A 22,318-nucleotide genomic window follows, 5' to 3' on the forward strand; every position below is an offset into this window, starting at 1 on the left:
ATTCTCTTGCCTCCACCTCCCAAGTAGCTGGGATTACAGGTGCCCGCCACAATGCCCAGCTATTTTTTGGTTGCAGCCATTATTGTTGTTTGGCGGGCCTGGGCTGGATTTGAACTGGCCAGCTCATGTGTATGTGGCTAGAGCCTAGCCACTTGAGCCACAGGCACCGAGTCGATAGACAGCTTTTTAATGTCCTTTTTGCAAGTAGGATTTTGAAATTTTTATTTTACTAATTTTAGGTCAGTGGGGAGTTTTTGAAACTGTCTCTCTTCATATTTTAGACATGATCAGTTCCCAAATTTTTTTATTTTTTTTGTATGTTTTATTTATTCATTTCTCAGTTTCATCTCCATTGCCCATGTCTCTCTCTTATGGTTAGATTATTAGTTTTCCTAAAGCAATGACTTCCCCACCTTATATTTCCACTTAGAATTTTCCAGGGACTGCCATGATGTACTTGGGAAAATGCATACTCCTAAACTTAGCCTCCTTTTTAGGATTGTCTCTCATGATTCAGGTAACAAGCTGAATTGCTGGAGTATTTATGAACAGTTTCATCCATTTGTAGCAGTCCTGAAAGTTTGTGACATATCTACAGCCATTTGAGTTAATATTTGTCAACCACTTAGAATAGGCCCTTGCTCATAGTAAGTGCTAGGTTAAGTGTTTGTTATATGTCTTTATCGAATTTCCTGTTTGTCAGACCTTACACTAAGCACTTTATCTCCTCTCATTGGCACAGTTCTCGGACTGAGGAAGGAGCCAACTGGTCGGCTGGGGAGTGAGTCTCGTCTGGCACCCACACTTCAGTGGGTCGCAGTGTTCCATGTGTTGTGTGGGACACGCGTATACATGTCATATGCATAACTTGGAGTTAGGAGGGCTCCAGTATTTATTTTTCAGTCTTTTTCTGCTTATGGTAGTTGGCCAGTTTACAGAGTCAAAAAGGGACTCCTACATCTCTCTCTCAAATGTTCCAGGCTGCTGAAGCCCACATGGCCGTCAGCTCAGACTTGTACTGTTGCCAAAACATACTTTGTACAGATTCTATTGGTTTTTTACCCCAGGAGTGGTTTTTTTCTCCCAACTACTCCTTTTTTCTCCCAGCTACTCCCCAAGATCCAACTCAGTGCATTCTCTTGCATGAAACATTCCTTAGACACGCTTTGGCCCAATTTTTCCTGTCCTAGAGCCACTCCGTTGCCCCTTAATCTTATAGTGGCCATTCAGTGTAGTGATTAAGGGCCAGACTGCTGGAGTGTAAGCCTGTCTCTGCCAGTGATTGCTGTGCATCCTTCAACAGCTCTCTTAACTTTTCTGTGTCTTAGATTCTATGCCTATAAAATAGGGATAATAATAGTTCCCTTGTCGGTTTGTTTTTAGGGTTAGATGAATGAATTATAAACTAATTGTGAGTGCTTGATAGATAGTAGATGATAGATTAGGGTTTACTATTGCTATTGTTATGGTTTGTAACTTACATTAACAAGTGCAGTAGGGCCAAGAGACTTCAACAAACTGGTCACTATAGGGAGGTGTCAACATAAGGAACTGATACGTACATCTGGTGCATGTCTGGTCTATGCAAATTAGGTCAGTTAAGGAGGTGGTCAATGTAGGGAGATGGTCAGTTATGGAGGTTCTATTGTTTTCCTGTTCCGACTGTGCACACAGTCCTGGGCAGGAGCCTGGAGGCCAAATGTTAAAAGGGAAGATGTATTCTTCGTTCTCATGGTCCGTCCCCAGGGGATCAGATTTTTATCAAAGAACCACAAAAGAATATCTCCAGTGGAATCTAGAAGCTAGGTACAGGGCTGAGAGGGAGAGTAGTGAGAAATGGCCTTATCATGGAGGTTTAAATCATTTAGGAAGTGACAGGTGAATGTTAGGGGTACTGAGGGGAGGCAGCAGCACAGGTAAGAGCCCTGGGTTAGGAGAGGAGGTGTTGCATCCTAGACCTGGGAGACAGCCAAGATGGCTGGTGTGCAGAGCTGAGTGGTGTGTAATGGGGGACAAGAGGACAGTGCTGTCAGGGCCAGCCCTGGGTGGGGCCTTGCAGATCTCCTTAGGGATTTTTTTGTTTGTTTGTTTTTTTAAGACAGTGTCTCCCCATGTCACCCTGGGTAGAGTGCCGTGGCGTCACAGCTTACAGCAACCTCAAACTCTTGGGCTTAAGCGATTCTCTTGCCTCAGCCTCCCAAGTGGCTGGGACTACAGCTGCCCACCACAAAGCCCAGCTATTTTTTGTTATAGTTGTCATTATTGTTTGGCAGGCCTAGGCCGGGTTTGAACCCACCAGCCCAGGTGTATGTGGCTGGCGCTGTAACCACTGACCTACAGGTGCCAAGCCTCGGGTTTTGTTGTAAGACCAGTTGGAAATCGTTGAAGTCTTTTTCTGCTTATTTTGTTTTGTTATTTATGTCTTAGTGGCAAGATCTGATTTGCATCATTTTAGCTTTAGTGGCAGGAACAAATTAAAGGGAGCCCAGAGGGGAGGTGTAGAAGAACAGCATCTTATCTTTTTATTTTCACTTGACCATTTTTACCTCTTTTTTCCCATTATATTTGAAGTTCTTAACACATGTTCAGTCCAAAATGATAACAACTAGCTACCTGTTACTATTTAAAACTTTAAATCGATTACAGTTATAGAAAGTTTAACATTCAGTTTCTTAATCACACTAGCCACGGTTCCAGCCCTTGGCAGTGGCTTGTGGCTCCATGCTCCCATATGGATGGCACAGATATATGGAACATTTTTATCGTCCTGAAAACTTTCATTGAATAGCACATAAAGATTATTGTGATATAGGAGTTATTATTATTTTTTTGGCTGGGGCTGGGTTTGAACCTGCCACTTCTGGCATATCGGGCCGGTGCCCTACTCCTTTGAGCCACAGGTGCTGCCCTCAGAGTTTTTTTTTAACAAACACTTTTATCGTTTGTTAGCTCATAATAATGTAAATGTTCATAGCACTTGTTTAAAAAACATTTACTAAAAGAGCAAAACAAATTAAAATGGTTACCTTGTGAATGTTCATTTACAATGTATTTAAGTGTACTTAAATACTTTGTATACTCTTAAATATACTTGTATATTGTATACTCTTTGTATGCTCTTAAATACAAAGTAGTTAAGATTCCTTATCCAAGTAATTATTGAATCTAATTGACTTAACCCTAAACGTACACATGAACAAATGATACATTTCTAAAATTGTGTTCCCTCCCAAATTATAAACCCATGCATCCATTACCAATTTATTTATTTTAATTTTATTTATTTATTTATTTATTTATTGTGACAGAGTCTTACTCTGTTGCCCAGGGTAGAATGCTGTGGCATCATCATAGCTCACAGTAACCTCAAACTCTTGGGCTCAAGTGATTCTCTTGCCTCAGTCTTACTAGTAGCTGGGACTACAGGTGCCCACCACCATGCCTGGCTAGTTTGTCTATGTTTTCTTTTTTTTTAAATTTCAGATTAATGTGAGGATACAAACAATTAGGTTATAATGTTTGCATTTGTTAGGTAGAGTCCCTGTTGTAGTTGTGTCCTGAACTCGGGGGGTGAGATGTGCCATTTACTGGTACTTTGTCTATGTTTTTTTTTAGTAGAGGCAGGCTCTTGCTCCTGCTCAGGCTGGTCTCAAAACTCCTGAGCTCAAGTGATACACCTGCCTTTGGCTTCCCTAAGTGCTAGGATTACAGACGTGAGCCACTGTGCCCAGCCCCATTACCAGTTTTTAAATTCTGTCTTTAGGTTGCAAGTATAATTGTGAATTTTTTTTTTTTTAAGACAGTATTTTACTTTGTCACCCTCGGTAGAGTACTGTGGCATCATAGCTCATAGCAATCTTCAACTCTTGGACTCAAGTGATTCTTTTTCCTCAACCTCCCAAGTAGCTGGGAATATAGGTGCTGGCCACAATGCCTGGCTATTTTTAGAGACAAAGTCTCATTCTGGCTCAGGTTGGTCTCAAACCTGTGAGCTCAGGCAGTCCACCTGCCTTGGCCTCCCTGTAATCCCTACTAGGATTATAGGCATGAGCCACCATGCCCGGCCTAAGTGTAATTGTGATTGAGTAACCACTGCACCTTTACAGAAATTAAGTAGTAGTATTTATTTCCTGTCCTCAGGAAGAATTACTAGAAATACTGGGTATAGTTGTCTTTTTGTTTCCACTAAGCCCATTTTTCAAGAATGAACACAAGGTTCTCTAGGGACTATTTGTTCCAAAAATTATTTCAGAATAAAAAATTACATCTTAACTATGCATGCTGTTCTTTCCACCTTTTGTTTTCTTGATCTGTTTCCTGCATAGGTAAGATACTTGTCTAGGCAAGATAAAACCATGCCTTTTGGATAAGATTCTTTTGATTTATCTGTGTTGTCCTTTGCCTGAGGGTAGAAGGGATTTTCTCTCCTGTTAATCAACTTCTTTCCTCTCTTTTCTGTCTTTTGAGCTGAAATAAACATTGAATTTTTTTTCTAGTATTATTTAATGCTACTTTTATTTAATGAGTCTTTTAAAATAGTAGCTTCAAAGGACAAACTTTTAAGGATCTTTTAAGCTTTCTCAAAGCTCCTTGATGCAAATAATATTTTAATTAAAACTTACATCAGTTGAATTTCAAAAAAAGAAAAAAAACTACCCCCAATCCTTAAAAGATATATTAATAATTTAAGAAAATGTTTGTAGAATAGTATTACATATGCAAAGATGAATCAAAATTGTATATAGAATTATGTACATATATGAGTTTGATTATGTAGATGTGTTTAAAATGATGGAAATAGGTCAAAATTTTAAACAATGGAAAATTTTGTGGTAGAATGATATGGACTCATGCCTCTTTCTTTTTTTTTTCATTTTTAGTAAATGTTCTACTTTAGAATAGTTTCATATTTACAGGAAAGTTGTGACACTAGTACAGAGAATTCCCATTTACCCTACAGCCTGTTTCTCTGTGATTGATATTTTATATTAACATGGTACATTTGTTACATCTAATGAATCAATGGTGATATATTATTATTAATGAAAGTCCATACTTTATTCAGAATTGCTTAGTTTTCCCTGGTGTCCTTTTTGGTTTGTTATTCTAGTATCCCATCCAGAAATACCACATGACGTTTAGTTGTCACTTCACTTCAGGCTCCTCATGGTTGAGTTTGTCAGACTTTCCTTGTTTTTTGATGATCTTGACAGTTTTGAGGAGTATGAGTCATGCATTTTGTGGAATGTCCTTGAATTGGAATTCTTCTATGTTTTCTTTTAAATTTTTTTTTAAATTTTATGTATTTTTTTTTTTTTTGCACTTTTTTGGCCGGGGCCAGGTTTGAACCCGCCACCTCTGATCTATGGGGCCAGTGCCCTACTCCTTTGAGCCATATGCGCTGCCCCCCTGGTGTTTTCTTATGATTAGACTTGGGTGATGTATTTTTGGGAGGCAGACCGCAGAGGTAAAGCTTCATTCTCAATACATCGTATCAAGAGTGCATGCTATTAATATGATTTTGATATATTAATATCAATTAATATAATTGATGTTGTTAGCCTTGATTACCTGGCTGAGCTAGACTTTTTCAGGTTTCTCCACTGACATTTTTTTTGTCTCTTACCATACTGAGTTTTTCGAGGGTACTATGCCTAGCCCACACTTACAAGGTTGAGAGTTATGTTCCACCTCCTTGATGTTGGAGTTTCTATCTAATTTATTTGGAATTCTCCTCTATTGCAGATTTGTCTGTTTTCCACCATGTGTTTCTTCAGTGTTTTTGTATATCTTAGTCTAAAGTCTAAGATTCTAAACCAGTACTATGTTATTTATTTTTTTAGGAGTTGGCTTCTATGGCCCTCTAACATACTCTCATCATTTTGTGTGTGTGTGTGTGCGCGCGTGTGTGTGCTTGGCACTTCCTTACTTTCTAGAACTATGTTTCAGGGTTTCAGGCTCATCTTGTCCTGTTGTTTTTTTCTTCATTTTTTGGTTTTTGTTTGTTGTTTTTTTTCCCCTTACAGGTTTACTAATATTCTCGATACCATAAAAATTAGCGTGTATAATCAAAAGTCCATTTCTCCATCTGTAAATTAGGAGTTGACTTACATAAACTTTGTGTTTTCTCTTCCTCCAGTGAAGTGATGAAGAACCAGGTCTCTTCACCTCTAAATCAGGCTGGTTGAGTGTGTACTTAGGGCAGAGCCAACTCTTGGATCCTTTCATTGATCATCTTACCTTGGGAATGCTTTGGCTAAAATCTGGGAGGATTAAGGCAAGCATGCTCTTTCAAGGGGCCATCTTGGTTTGTACTACCAACTTGATAGATTTAGCTCTGTTTAGCATCTGGTCAGTATCTTTGTAGACTCAAAAATCTCTCATGGTTTTTAATTGGTTATGAATTTGGGAAAGGCTTGGCTGACTGTGTGCTGTTCAGAATCTCTCATGCAGCTGCAGTCAGAAGGTGAGTAGAGTTGGAACAACGGGGTGGTGCATGTAGAGGCTGCCCACATATCTCTCTTCACTGCATGGTCTCTATGCATAGGATACTTTTGTGCTTCCTCAGAGCATTGTGGGTTCTATTTAAAAATAACCATTTACATAGAAACTGAGCAGGTATTTCAGAGGTGGAGCTACATAATTTTAAAATAATTGGATAGTATTTTATATTGGGATTTATCATGTATTATGTTTACTCCATTGTTTTAAACAGAAGTTTAGGTTATTTGAAAGTTCTTGGTAGACAATGCTACAGTAAAGATCTCTGTGTATATCTTTGTGTGTTTATGTGAATATTTCTAGCAGATAAATTAACAGAGTTGGAATTGCTGGAGTAAAAGGTATGGATTTTCTGACCTTTCAGAAAGGAAGCTATACTTCTAGAAGACAGTGTAGAAGTGCCTGTTTCTCTCCCACATCCTTGCCAACACTTGGAATTATTAGTATTTTTAATACTAATAATTGTTTGCCCTTTAATCTTTGTTGCCCTTGGTAGAGTGCTTTACCATCATAGTTCACAGTAACCTCAAACTCTTAGGCTCAAGAGATTCTCTTGCCTCCCCCCTCCTGAGTAGATGGGACCACAGGCGCCCCCCACAGCACCCCGCTTTTCTGTAGAGATGGTGGAGACTCACTCTTGCTCAGGCTGGTCTTGAACTCTGGAGCTCAGGCAATCTACCTGCCTTGGCCTCCCAGAGTCATTTTTAATGTTTGTTAATTTCACTGGGTAGCAAAGGGACTCATTGATTTATAGTTCTATCAGTGAAGAGAAATAGGAGAATGGAATCGGTTAGATTAAAGTAGGAGCAGTTTGGAACTGAAAGACTACTGACCCTCCACCACCTTGCTTAAGCAACATTCTTTTCCCTTGATGTTGAAAATGACCAGACCCAGGCCATAAAGATGTATATCTTAGAGAATACAGCAAACAGTCCTAGGAAGGAAAAAGATCATGTTCTATTGCTAGAGTAAAGGTTACTTTGATGTTGTTGTAGTTTAAGTCTTAAGTTGTAATCCTTTAGATGTCTGTTCATTGTAAGTTCCTATGAACAGTGCTGTGATTGTAATCAAAACAGAAGAGATTCGAGAGATTACTTGCTCCTCTCCAGATTTGCTGGCATTTCTGTCATTTCGGCTTATTTGGATCTTTCCTCTACTCCATGTCGGGCTGCAGTGACAGGCAGATGAATCCCTTTCTGTTCAGCAGCAGTTCTTTGATTTTTAGTGAAGGGGAACAATTTATTTTTATTAGCTATTTTAATTTCCTTAAATAGCTGATTGATTGCTTTTAGCATTTGGGTTGTCTCTTTGTATTTAATTTTTGTACCCTGTATCTATCATGAAAATGAGCCTTTTGTCATTTATTGAAAATATTTCATTGTAGTTCACTAGACGGTGTGGTGACTGTCCTCTCTCTCTTTTTTTGGCTTTATAGAAATTTCCAATTTTTGTGAACTCAATTACATCAACTTTTCCAATATAATTTTTGAATTTTGTGCCACACCTGTAAAAGTGGCCACTGCTCCAAGATTATGGAAAATATTTTCTCATTTTCTAGTGATTGTTTTATACATTTAAATATTTACTCCATGAACTGTTTTTATTGTATTGTATTTTTTTTTTTTTTGGCTGTATGGAATATTATGACATTTTATTTTATTATAAGATGAGGCTTAGAAATCTTATTTACTAGATAATCTCCTCAAGATCTCTTTTCTCAATAGATTGCTTTTCCTAAGAAGTTGAAATAAATCAGAAGAACATAAAGAAAGGGCCCAGAAAAGCATTTTCCTATAATGGCAATTTGTGCTGAAGACAGAAAACACTTAAAGTAAAAAATTACTAAGAGCAATTCTGAGGTCATTCCTAGGTGTTAACTATTTGTGAATATAAATAGAAGCTCTTTTGGGAAGAGGCTGTATCTGAGGAGGGACCCTCTATCCTTTTAAAGAGTGATCCTGCTTTGTAGTTTAGATGTTTTCTGTCATTGACCTTAGTGAGGGATTATTGTGTCTCAAAACTCAGTGAGGGTTTTCAAGTCATAGAACAAAGGTTGACATTAAAGCTAGTAGAAACCATTACTTTATAGTATCAAATCGATATTTTATTCTTTCACCTTTAACTTCAGAGAGAAATGGTCTGTGAAAGTACTTGGTGAGATCTTAGGGAAGTGATTTGGTTGCTGAGGCAGAGCAAGGTACAAGTTATTCTTTTCTTTGAAAATGCTTGGTACTTACTGAACTAAAATGAGTGAGCATGATAGGAGAGGAACACAGCTGCCCTCCTACATAAAGCAGCTCATTGCAGGGCTTGCAGCAATCCAGAGAAAATTCCAGATATGGAGAGAGTGGTGCAGGTAAGTCTTAGACCCCTTTTCTACTTTACCTGGAGAACTAAAGCTCCAGGACTGGAGTTCCAGGTGTTTGTTATGGCAGGCTTGATAGTTTATTCTAGTGGCCTGTGTTCATCCAAGAATCTTACTATACATGTGCCTATTTAAGGTACTAGTTTTTAAGAGAGGAGGATACAAGATTTGGTGTCGGGAGTAATCCGGATAAAAGTAGGATCAGTTGTTGGAGAAAAGTAGATTCATAATATTTTAAACTTATTAGGGAACACTGGGAAAATATCCAGTCCAGCTCTATTGTTTTACCGGCAGAAGGACTTAGGCGATGTGACTTTAAGATCACAAAACTCCTAATATATATTAAGTCAGATATAAAGGCATGAGTTATTGATCCCTTTGCGATTATGGCCAGAATTTTGCCGTACTTATATATTTAGTTGATCATGGCTGAAGTTTTAATAGGTAATTAGTAAAGTACTAACATTGTTTCTCCTATCTTAAGCCAGCCTTTAAATTTGATACTTCATTTTATACCTGTCTTCCGTTTACTAGCTGTCATGTGTTACCAAGGGAAGTTTTCTTTGAGTCTTTTCTTGAAAAGCAGGGAAAGGTGAAATGACTATTTGCTTAACAATCAAAGGTGCCAAAATACCTTTTTGGAACTACTTATTTTAATTTAGAAAAAAATCTGATCATTTTATCTGCCCAACAGACTATTTCAAACAAATCTACACTGTGTCTTTTTTAAAAGAATTGTTTTGAACCACCCAGAGCCCTACGTGACTTGTAGAGAGCATTTAGGAGCACCTGTATTTAATAAGAATTTCTATTCTGTGTTTTAATCATAAAATTATCTACCTGCTCTGACTTTATTTTTCTTCTGTTCTTTTAAAAGAAAGATATGACCAAACGAAATGAAACGAAACCAAACAGCCCCCCGCCAAAGATCCCAAAGAGGAATATGTGGTTTTTCAATGGGAATATACTCTTTACTGACAACTATAATCTACTTTGGTAAAGTCTGTTAAACTCATCCTGTTTACTGATTTTCCCCACTTAAATAAGATTAATATTTGGCATTTTAAAGAATGCACCAGGTTCATAGCACTATTTCTGACATAAATTAGAAGCAAATACTGTTTGAAATGATGGCATACATCCAGCAGTTCCATTAATCATTATTGTAGAAAATGTGTTACAGTGGATTCTTGGAAAAATCAAACATAATTGCTGTGATAGTCTTTGAAGCAGGTCTTTGTAGCACCCATCTTGACATCAGTCATCTTGAGGCCAATATTTTCCCTTTTATGTTTGTGGGAAGTGCTATATCCACAGGGCAGAGATTCATTTTGCCCATAAAGTGGGGTAAAGCACTTTTAGGGAAAGTGCTTATGATGTTCGCTTGCTTGGGATTTGCACAGAGACGTCCTAGAGTGGTTTAGACAAGTTCTACCTCAATGTGTGGTTCTGGTGCTGAGCCAGAGGAAACCAGCAGTGTTCTCTGTTACATTGCCACTGACCTCTGATTGTTCCTTCTAATCACTCTTTTTTTTTTTTCCTTCTAATCACTCTTACAAGCAGTGGTTTGGTAATAAATGGCCTTATCCACCAAGAAGAAGAGTGAGTTTCCTAACTTATTTTGGGTTTCTGTTGTCATTGTCAGTATGTAGTGTAATAAATTGCTTAAAACCTTATGTAGGGTGGCACCTGTGGCTCAAAGGAATAGGGCATTGGCCCTATATGCTGGAGGTGGCAGGTTCAAACCCAGCCCTGGCCAAAAACTTGCAAAAAAAAAAAAACAAAAAACCTTATGTAATAACTCTCCCATGACTCTTTTATTTTACCAATTCCTCTTTCTTCTATTAACTTATGCTAACTATAAATTGGTAATATTCCTATAATGATTTCTATGAATATTAATTGAGACCTGTTAATGAGATAATAAAATATAACTGTTCTCATAATTGCCAAGGCTGCCATAATTATGAGAATAAAGGGCAGCCAGCTCTAAGCAGTTACATGAGCTGGTCCCTGGCATTACTGGCAGGCATTCATAGTGTCTTCTACCTTGTCTCTTCTGCTGGTAAGTCTAATCATCGAGTGCATTTTGTTCATTTCATTTTTTATTTCTAGAAATTTTATTTAGTTCTTTAGAAATCTTTCTAGGTCATATTTGATAGTTTGCTCTTTTCTATTAACTATTCTCCATCTTGCTTTATTTTAATTTGGACACTATTTGAAGAGATGACAATTCTAGAACTGATGAAAGACACCAATCCTCAGATTCAAGTAGTTTACTGAATCTCATCCAGAATCAATAAATAAAAATATTTTGATAAACAACTGAATAACATAGCAGAGCACAAAGGTAAAAATTAAAAAAAAAATTACAGGTATTTGAGAAAAATGACAGATTTCCACTCTAATGGTTGGACTCTCAAAAGCCATGATTAAAACGTAAGGTAGTGTACATGGTATCATTGCTGTGTCAAAAGAAAATACTTGCCAAACTGGAATTGTATACCTAATTGAAATATCTCTCAAGAATGAGAACAAAACAAAGGTATATATAGACAAATCTGGAGAGAGTCTGCCATCCGGAACATTTTAGGCAGCTGATTCCCGATGAAAGGTGAAGAGGGAAAACGCATAAAGAAAGTGGTAAATATTTGGGAAATCTAAATGAACTCACAAAACAGTAATTTCTTAAAGGGCTTAAAAGTTAGAATAAAAGTAATTTTAAAAGAGAAGAAAATCTTAAAAGCTGCAGCTGCAGCCTAAGCATTCATATTAATAGCTTAGTTCAAAAGAAAACAATCCAGAAAATTGAACCTAGATAAGGAAAGAAAGAAAAAATAAGGGTAAGGCCAGAAATTCGTTAAAAAAATAAGCATGCAAAAGAGAAGATTGACAAAGCAAAAGGTAGATTATTTGAAAAGGTAAGTTACCCCTCGCGAGTCTGATTAAACAAAACAAACAAGAAAAAGAAGGCACAAATAACATTAGGAATGAAAAAAAGAACACAAACAGAGATGCTACGGACATTGAAACTATCACAAGAAATTATTATAAATAACTTTATACTAACAATTTAAAAATGTAGGCTGGGCGTGGTGGCTCATGCCTATAATCCCACTCTGGGAGGCTGAAGCAGATGGGGTTGGAGTAGCTTGAGCTAAGGAGCTCCAGATCTGACTGAGCAAGAGCAACACGTCTCTAAAAATAGCCAAGTGTTGTGGCAAGTGCCTATAGTCCCAGCTACTCAGGAAGCTGGAGAAAGAGGATCACTTGAGCTGAAGAGTTTGAGGTTGCTGTGAGCCACAACACTCTACCGTGGGTGACAAAGTGAGACTCTGTCTCAAAAAATAAAATACAATGTAGGAGAATACAACTTATTAAAACTGACTCAAGAAAAATTAGAAAATATAAGTAATTTTATTACCCATGAAGCAGATTATTCATTGAAACTTTTTTCTCTTTTTTTTTTTCCTTCTGCGTTTGTCTTAGACCTCTTTTGTTTGTTGATCTTTGTGTAGGCTTACCTCAAATGATTGGTGAACCATGGTTGTTCATTTATATGTAAGAAAGGCAATGGATTAGGTAGATTAGAGTTTTCAAAGTTTGTTGATTAGAGTTCACTTAAGGTAAATGGGGAGAGAGCTTACTAAAATGTCAGCGTGAGGAATGTTTTACTCTGGGTCACTAATACTTATTCTAGGCTCTGTAGTTGTCCTATTTACCAATTGTGAAAGTATATGGGTCCTGTCTGCAAACATAAGCAGTAAGAAGATAACAAAAATCACTTGAAAGCCCATCCATCAATCATGGATTGGGACCATATTGTCTATTCTGTTATAATTTGCTCTTTGTACTCAGCCATGTATCATTTTCCTAGGGCATTAAATATTCTTCTAAATCAGTGGTTCTCAACCTTCCTAATGCTGCGGCCCTTTAATACTGTTCCTGGGTCTCAACAGGCTGAGAACTGCTGTTCTAAATCATCACTGTTAATGGCTGTATAATAGTATATAAATAGTCCATATTCTCTTTAGCCATTTTCCTATTGTTGGAATTATGTGTTTATTTTCTTCTAATAGATAGTACTGCAATGTATATATTTGCATCTAAATATTGGTACATAATTTGTAACCTTAGAATATATCATACTTAGAGTATATCATCAATATACTTCCTCTGGAAGTATCATTTTTGAGCCAAAAATATGGATATTTTAAGACATTTGTTGTAGGTTTTTTCTGCAACTTCATGAACCCAAAGTGCTTGGATCAGTCTAAAAGGCTGCACTTAATATTAAGTGTGAAGACATGTCTGATAAATAAATTGGTGTTTACAGGGGTCCCTTTTTCAGTAGCATGGGTTGGAGAGCTGCTGTATAGACATAATGAAAATGTCCAGTACTATCATTTCCTGCAAAATACTGTGTTATATTTCTTCTTATTCTAATGTATCTTTTGGACAGATTTCTTTACCAGTGCAGTTTTCATCTATTGTTTAATAAAGATTACTGTGGAATTTTAAAAAAGATGGAGAAAATGTTAATGCACTGGTTATGGGTATGGTGTTATTTTCTTATTTCAATTAAAAAAAATTTTTTTGACGTAGAGTCTCACTTTGTTGCCCATAGTAGAGTGCGGTGGTATCATAGCTCACAGCAACCTCAAACTCTTGGTCTCAAGTGATTGACTTGCCTCAGCCTCCCAAGAAGCTGGGACTATAGGTGCTTCCCACAATGCCTGATTACTTTTAGAGACAGAGGCTTGGTCTTGCTCAGGCTGGTTTTGAACTCCTGAGCTCAGGCAATCCATCCACCTTGGCCTCCCACAGTGCTAGGATTATAGGTATGAGCCACTGCACCTAGCCTATGGGATTTCATTTAATAGGAAAAAACCTGCAGTTTGATAAACACTAGTAAAGTTGTATTGCTCTTTGGAAGACTCTATCATGGGCATGGTCTTCTTAGTGAGTTACATATTCTTAGTCATTTACTTAGCAATTCTATACCGCCATCACCCATCTAGGCATTTTCTATATATTTAGTCCAAGGATTCTGGTACCTTAATGAAATGGGTATTGTCATCATTTGTAGATTAAAAATGAGGTTTAGCGAGGACATGAAATATTCTTAGGTCTCATAGTTAGTGGTTGTCCAGAAGTCATCAGAATGTAAGCTTCGTGAGGGCATTGCACTGATTCATGGGTATATATCTGGTGTATATCCAGAACTAGGTCAGTGCTTGAGATATGGTAGGGTCTTAAGATATATTTGCTAAATGTTCAATAGATGGATTGGCAGAGGCGATGTTTGAACCCAAGTCATTTTGAACCTGAAGCTCTTTCAACCAGGCAGATGTCGACTTCTTCAGAGTTTTAGTGTTTTGCTGAGAGATTAAGTCTGAGGTTTGCCTCTAAGTAATGTGCTTCTCAGTGATTGAAGTCTCTTTTCTCCATTTTCATGTGACCAAATGGCTTCACATCAAATTTCACTGCAGTTTGGGAGGACCATCATCAGATAAGTCAAATGTAATTATAATGATGCTGAATGTATCAAGCTGAAAGCCAAGTGTGTATGAATACTTAGGAACTCTTTTAAAGAAAAGATTCTAACTTTTGCTTAGAACTTTATAATGCTTACAGGTTCTTCAAGAATGTGTTGTCTTTGAATCTCCTGTGGAAGTTTCTTGGCACTGGATTTACTCATTAGGGATCTAATTTCCATCTTCCAAAAAATAAAATTCCCCAAAGACTCATAGCACTGTGCTGGCCTGAGTTCTCACAGATTTTTCCAGAAAGCATCCAGCTTTGGTCAAAGCTCAGAGAACTGAGAGGCACCATGGCCGCTCATTCATTTAGGTGCCATTTTGTTATATCTGTCCCTTTGAATGCCCAATCCAGCATTCTACCATTATTTTGGGTATCCATTACATAAAGCAGACACAAAGTCCCTTATTAACAAACTGACTGGTTTTATCAACCCAGATGGGAGAAATTGGGGGATTTATGGTTTCCCCAGAATCATGTTTGATTAAATCACAGCTTGCTGATTGTCAGCTTAATGCTTATTTGTTGAATGTCTACTGTGGCCACTTGGCTACACGTTGAAAATACAGAAATGATTTATTCATCCTGAGTCCAGTGAGAGACAGATAAATAAACAAATGTCATGGAACATGGCCAGGGCAGCAGTAAGTAGGGGTTAGAACACGCCTAGCCTCTCCCGGGAGAAGAGAGGCAGGCGAGTCTAAGCCTTCATTTTCCTAAATTTAGAATTTGTCAGCCTAGTCGTGTCCCTTCCATATTCAAGTGCTCAACAGCTCCTCTCCTGCCCCACTTCTACACTTTGCCTAAGTTCAAATCTTGCCACTGATGCTTAATAACTCCAGGGACCTTGGCAAGTTTCTAACCTCTTTGTAGCTCAGATCCCTTAAGCGGAGTTAATCATAATCTTCTTGTAATGTTCTTGTAAGTATTAAGTGATTTAATATAAAACTCTAAGAAAAACGTGCCTGGCACGTAGGAAATGCTATGGACGTGACAACCATTTTTGTTGTTGTGGTTTCCTTTTTCCCAGACTGGCGTTGTATTCCATCCTTCCGTGGGTTTGTATCAGCACAATTGCGTATATGGTCACTACTGTGTAGTTTAATTCTTAGGGAAGTGACCTAAGAAACTACATATCAGTTTAATTCATGTCTTTATTTTAAATACGTGGCATCATTCTAGAGTTGTACCACAGATTCTTTTCTTGTTTCATTTTTATGCTTCCCTCACAGACTCTCAATACATCACATGTTCCAGAAACTCAAACATTTGTTTATTGTTAGAGGGGGAAATCCCTTTTTTCCCTGTATTTCTCTTTGGAAAGCCTTCTCTCCTTCTCTTTTCTCCACTGTGCTGATAACAGGTTACCATTTTTCACATGTCTCGCTGTAGCTCTTGCGAAGTTCCATTGCAGTCATTCATTTCAACATCCACTCGCCCCCTCTTTGTTTTTCTGTAGGGGCAGGAGTTGCTTTCATTATGTCTCTGGCCTTTAGCACCTTTAGCACAGGGACTGTGCACAATAGACACTCATATTAGAATGAAGGTTTGATTAAAAAGGGATAATACACATTATATTAATGCCATTATTGTATTTGAGGGAATCAGTCAGAAAAAAATGGTTCTTACATTTCTGTTTCTTTTGCTCACTAAATGTCTGAGAAAGACGTAATGATCTGGGAACTCCAACTAAATAAGCAGGAAACTCCAAATGTACTTTTAACATAAGGACAAAATATTCCAAAATTTGCTTGCTTTGCCTCCCAGCTTTGTGTTTTCTAATGTGAAATGTTTTTTATATGTTTCTTAGAAACTGTATAAAACTAAGAAAATATCAAAATATCAATAATGCCTAAATTTTTATGGAGATAAAAATGGATGGTAGAGGCCAGGTGTGGTGGCTCACAACTATAATCCTAGCATTCTGGGGGGCTGAAGTGGGTGGATAGCTTGAGCTCAGGAGTGTAAGACCAGCCTGAGCAAGCATAAGACCCCCATCTCTAAAAATAACCAGGTGTTGTGGCAGGCACCTGTAGTCCCAGTCCTTGAGGCAAGAGGATCACTTGAATCCAAGAGTTGGAGGTTTCTGTGAGCTAAGATGACACAGCAATGTACCAAGGGTGACAAAGTGAGACTCTGTCTCATAAAAAAAAAAAAAAAAAAGGTGAAATTTTGTATGTGTGTGTGTGACAGTCTTACTCTATCACCTGGGCTAGAGAGCTTTATCCTAGCTCACAGCAACCTTAGACTACTAGGCTCAAATGATCCTCCTGCCTCAGCCTCCAGAGTAATTGGGACTACAGGCAAGTGCCAATAAGCCTGGCTAATTTTTCTGTGTTTGGTAGAGATGGGATCTCTGCTCTGTTCAGGCTGGTCTCAAACGCCTGCACTCAAGCAATCCTTCTGCCTTGGCTTTCCAGAAGGCTAGGATTATAGATATGAGCCACTATGGCTGGCCTGGATGACAAATTTTGACATTTCTGAATTAAACTACTTTGAGAAGAAAACTCAAACTCATATGTCACTGCCCTGAAAGGTGTTGAAGAGAATTTTCCTACTAGAAACTATAATAATTGTTTAGTAAGAGAGTAGTAGATATTCTAAATTACTTTATTTTTTTTTTTTTTTGAGACAGTCTCTTTGTCACCCTGGCAAGAGTACCAAAGCATCACCATAGCTCACAGCAACCTCAGTCTTTTATGCTGAAGATATCCTCTTACTTCAGCCTCCAAGTAGCTGGTATTGCAAGCATCTGCCACAATGCCCAGCTAATTTTTCTATTTTTAGTAGAGACAGGGTCTCAGTCTTGCTCAGGCTGGTCTCCAACTCCTGAGATCAGTGATCTACCCACCTTGGCCTCCCAGAGTGCTAGGATTAGAAGCATGAGCCACCGCACCTGGCCAGATATTCTAAATTTCATCTTTTACAGATGTGACTTTAAATGAGAAGTGATTTTATTTTTTATTTTATTATTATTTTTTTGCAGTTTTTGGCCGGGGCTGGGTTTAAATCCACCACTTCTGGTATATGGGACCAGTGCCCTACTCCTTTGAGTCATAGGTGCTGCCCAGAAGTGATTATTTCAATTGTCATACATTTGTTTGATTCCCATGCTAGGCTATCTTATTAAAGGTAAATTTAAGTAACTTCTTTTTAACCATGAAGAGGTGGTGTTAAAAAATCAGCATGTGTCATCTGCAACTTGATAAGAAGATAAAGAACTGTATAAATCATATATTTTAAAAGTGAAAATGCCTGCTTCTCCCCAAATCTTTCCATAGTTTTTCTTTTTCCAGTTCCCCCATTCAAATACGATTGTTCACATGGTCCTGCCTCTTTGAGCCCTTCCACCCATGCTTTGACTCTCTTGTTCCAGTTTGTGCTTTGTTTTCTCTGCCTTCTTCTGTCCCAGGCCAGGTCATCCTTGTGTTCCATTTCCCCATTCCGATTCTAAGAATTTCAGGCCTTTTGGTTCATTACAATCCATGATCTCAGAGTGAGGTGGACTCCAGAGCTTGAGAGGCTTTGTACTTTTCCTTTGTTGACTTAGTCTTTATTATCTCCACTGATTTGTGGTCATCCTTCACCGGGGCTGTCCTAAGCCCCCTCTGTCTCAGCAGATGCTTCCAAGTTCCTATCACTACATGTCAGTTTTTGTGTGTATCTTTTGTAACTTTCTCTTAGCCTTCTGACATGCTTATCTCTGGGGCGAACTCCCAAGAGTATTTCATTGAATAGATAAAACATGACTTATTAAACCAATTTCCTTAAAATAAGCTTTGGTTATTTCTGTTTATTTTATTTTTGAAAAAATACAAATAGTTTTGAAGTAGACATCCTTGGACAAATATATTGCCCACTTGTGAGAGTTGAGGCAGTGTTTTCTTTGCATGATTGGCTGGCACACACAGTTTCCGTTACCACAGTTTCATTATATAACATCAGTCCCCCAACAACATGATTCTAATTTCAGTTACCAAGATATACTAGCTGTGAGTACTTGGATAAAGTACAGACTGTGCTTCTAGCTCATCAATCCACAAATCACTGTGTAAGTAACAGGGGGACGTCATGGTTAGTGATCAACCACATCACTTCTTTCAAAGTCAGTGAGTGCCTACTATGATTCTTTTAGTCAGTTTGTTGCAGGAAGATGAGGCCCAATGGAGAGAAGGAACACCCATACACTGTGTTTAAAAGAGGAAGGGCTTTATTCCAGCTGGCAGAGCGATGGCAGACCAGAGACTAAAATGGCTGTGCTCCGTAACTGGCTCAGTCTATTTTTTATCTAAAAGTTCCAGCCCACGGGTACCTTTCTCACTGGTCAGTTTGAATCAAGTTGGAGAAGCAGGTTGGTTACAGAATCATGGGCTTTTAGAGAAGTGGAAGCAAGTGTTAGTTTCCAGGTCCCAGGAAGTTAAGTTTCTACAAATTCCTAAGAGCTAAGTCACCATGGGGAGGACCTCCCAGGGGTCTCCTGGAGAAGACCTCTGTTCTCTTAGACCTTACTTTTTCTGGGTATCTTCTCTCAAGTTCATGCTCAGACAGCAAAGCACATAGTTGTGCTGGTGCTGTGTCTCCCAGTGGTAAGCCTACATGATGTCTTATAAAAAATGGAATTAAAAAGGGAATTGACTGATAAGGAATGGAAATACAGTAAAGAAAAGTGATAATGTTGGAAATGAAATTCAAATCTAATGGAAAGAAGTTATGGAAGAAATAGATAACTATGGGAATGCTGATACTGCCACCGTACGGTAGGTTCTAGATACGAAGCCAGAGGAGGTGACACTGGCACAAAACTTATATTAAAGGAACTCTTTGATCCTCCCACCTCAGCCTCCCGGTGTGCTAGGATTACAGGCATGAGCCACTGTGTCTGGCCTTCATGATGTTGAAAGTGCAAATGTCAAAACATTGGAACATGATCTAAATATAGAAAAGAATATGGCAACTCTCCAAGGCATAGAAAAGAGTCTCACTCTGTGTTGTAAGTTATATGATGAATGAGAAGAAAGTACTGTTCTAACTATCCTAGTAAGTTTTTTAGAGGAACAGAATTTTAATTCTCCATGTTTTTAATATTTTAAATTATAGGGTACTAATATAAGTTAGTTTTTTTTTTCATTTGTCTATATATTTTTAACTGACACTAAGAGTCTTTAATGTTTTTGATAGTTAAAAACTCCCTTCCATTGGGTTGGGGCAGTTTACCCCAGGTAAATCCCTTCAGGAGAATCCCTTACATCTCTCTTCTGATATATTATCCTATCCATTTGCCCTTGTTAGCTTATTTGTTCAAGCTCTTCCTCAGAGAGCTCCTTATTTTAATGGGAATATATGTGTGTTACACATTTAGTTTTTTGGTAGCTTAATAAGAAAGCTTGACCTTTGCTTTCTTTTTTGCAAAAATTCTGGCTTTCTTTTATCCGCATTTAGTTTTTAGACCTGCTGCCTCACTTTATTTACCATTTACTTCCTTTTTAGTTCTTGTAGTAACTGGATAGTGGGCCCTTGAGAGTAGAGATCATGTCTGTTTTATTACCAAATGTCCAGTACTTAGCCGCAAGGCTGGCACATCATGCTCAGTGCTCCGCAGGCTTTATTCAAAGGAATGTGTTCATAAAAGCCTCCACCCACCAGCTTCCTGCCCCACTACCCTTTCCTCCTGTCTCTATTATCTCTTCACTTTGGCTTTCCAGAATTCTATACCATTTTTCTATATGTTCACCTGGTGTCCATCCATTCCCCTTTGGGGGTTTTGCTGTTGTTGTCAGTTTGGCTTTTCGTCCAAGTAAAATAGGCTGCTGGTTATTTATCTGCTGCCTTCTGTGTGCCTGCTGTCCTTAGAGCCTTTCTGCACGTTGGCCTTTCTCCTCAAAGCTCCCTCCTCTCTGTGTCCCCTCCCCTCCCCTTCCCTGCCTCCAGCTCCACCTGGAAATATCATGGTGTCCTTTGGAAAGCATGCTGGAGCTTTATTCAGAGGCTCTTGGGTGATCAGACAAAGAATTGAAAGACACCACTAATGAACACAGAGCCACAAAAACAGACTAGGGCGGGAGGCCATTCCTTATGAAAAGAGAGCCAGAAAAAAAGAAAACCTGCTTGCCAACCTCAAGGACAATCTGTCCACATTCCTTCCAGGGAAGCAGTTTAAGCCACACCAGGGAGTTATCTTGGCCACAGGCTTTCAGTTGATACACCCCTTTTGAGCAGACAGGACAATCAGGATGAAATAAAGAGTATAGACCATGTTAGAGGATTCTGAGTTTATTGATAGACATAAAGAAAGCTCTACAAAAGTTAAGATAAGGCTTAACAGTAGAAGGGTGGCAGAAGCGGCTCACTACCCTCTGCGCAAATCTTTACTTCTTATATACCTAACGCTACCTTTGTTCAGTGTGGTATTCTTAATTTGCATAGTCCCAGCAACCTCGCCACCCTCCTGTAAATCCTTCAAAGCTGGTGTTCCTAGAGAACAGCAGAGTCTCCTACTCTGGTCCTGGCTGGCATTTGAGTTAGGACGCTGGTGCAAGTGTTGCAGGAAGATGAGGCCCAGCGGAAAGAAAGAGCACCCAAACACCACGTTTATAAGAGGAAGGGCTTTATTCACCAGCCCGAAGCTTGCAGCATAGAAGATTCCAAATGGTCTCGCTTCCTGACTGGCTTGGTCTTTCCCTTTATATCCACAGTCAAAAAGTTCCACCCCACAGCTACCCTTCTCATTGGCCAGTTTGAATCAAGTGGGAGATGCTATTCTATAGAGTACAGGATTTCACAGAAGTTAAGTTTACAAATTCCCAAGAGCTGAGTCACCATGGAGAGGACCCTGTAGGTGTATCCTTGTGGTCACCTTGAGAAGACCTGTTCTCCTAGACCTCACCTATCTTGGGTATCCTCTCTCACAAGGTCAACATCTGTTGTGGAATCAGTCTCATATGGCAACATTCACCTTACAATGACTTCCCTCTCCTTCTCACAACCCCCTCTCTTGGTCTACACCTGTGCCCCTTGGCCCTATTGTTTCCTCTGCCTTTGAATCAGTTAATTCCTATGTTAACCTTCTCGGATCTTGTTTTGTTGATTTCTCTCTGTTTATCTCTCAGAGCTGCTCCCTGTTCTTGAGAGAGCTCTCTGAATAATAATAGACTGTCTATTGCTGTCTTCTTGCTTTTCAGAGACCCCCCTTCACTTTCACCCATTTAGAGCATGCCAAGGGCTTTATCTGTGAAGCTTTTCCTGACAGTCCTCTCTCCAGCCACCCTTTCTCCTTCTTTAAGCAACTGTAGGACTTTGCAGCTGGTTTGTAGAGCCTACCAAACATGGGCCGCTTAGCCCATGTGTTTATCTTCTCACACACAAATAGAAGCTCTCTGAAGTGGCTCTTATTCTTCCCTTCAGTGTATGACATGGTCCTTACACATAACTGGTACTCAGTGAATATTTTGTTGAATTGCCTTGCAAAGTGCCATGGTAGAGGGCCGTCAGGGAGACTCCATCCCACTAAAACAAATTGAGGATTGTTTTGTGCATGATTCTGCCCCTTTGTCTTCTAACTCACAAAAATCCCATCACTGTTCTTAGGAGTTACATGATGTATCCCTTTATTTGAACATGCTAGAGGCCAGAAGAGTGGAGAATGAGAAAATGGCAAAGTCTTAGTGTTGGAACGATTTTTAGACATCCGTGTAGTCCAACCTTTATAATTTAGAGATGAAGAAACTGATGTCTAGACAGCTTAAGAGGCCTGCTGTAAATCACACAACCAGTTTGGGATAACATCTGGGTCTGAGATGGAGTCAACTGACCCTCTTCAGGGCTTGTTCTCACAAGCTGCCATTGTGCATATGAGGATATTATATTGTGTTTAGCTCTGTGTCGTTAAACTGTTAATAGAGGCTTGTAATAGTC

General features: G+C 38.7%; 1 protein-coding gene across 1 annotated transcript in view; it reads left to right on the plus strand.

Moving 5' to 3' along the window:
• ENPP1 (ectonucleotide pyrophosphatase/phosphodiesterase 1) overlaps window positions 1-22,318 on the plus strand; it is a 70,819-nt gene that overhangs the window by 11,702 nt on the left and 36,799 nt on the right. The gene's annotated exons all lie outside the window — the stretch shown is intronic.

Source organism: Otolemur garnettii, unplaced genomic scaffold (genome assembly GCF_000181295.1).
Source record: "Otolemur garnettii isolate 467f Iridium unplaced genomic scaffold, OtoGar3 scaffold00002, whole genome shotgun sequence".
NCBI classification, from domain to species: domain Eukaryota; kingdom Metazoa; phylum Chordata; class Mammalia; order Primates; family Galagidae; genus Otolemur; species Otolemur garnettii.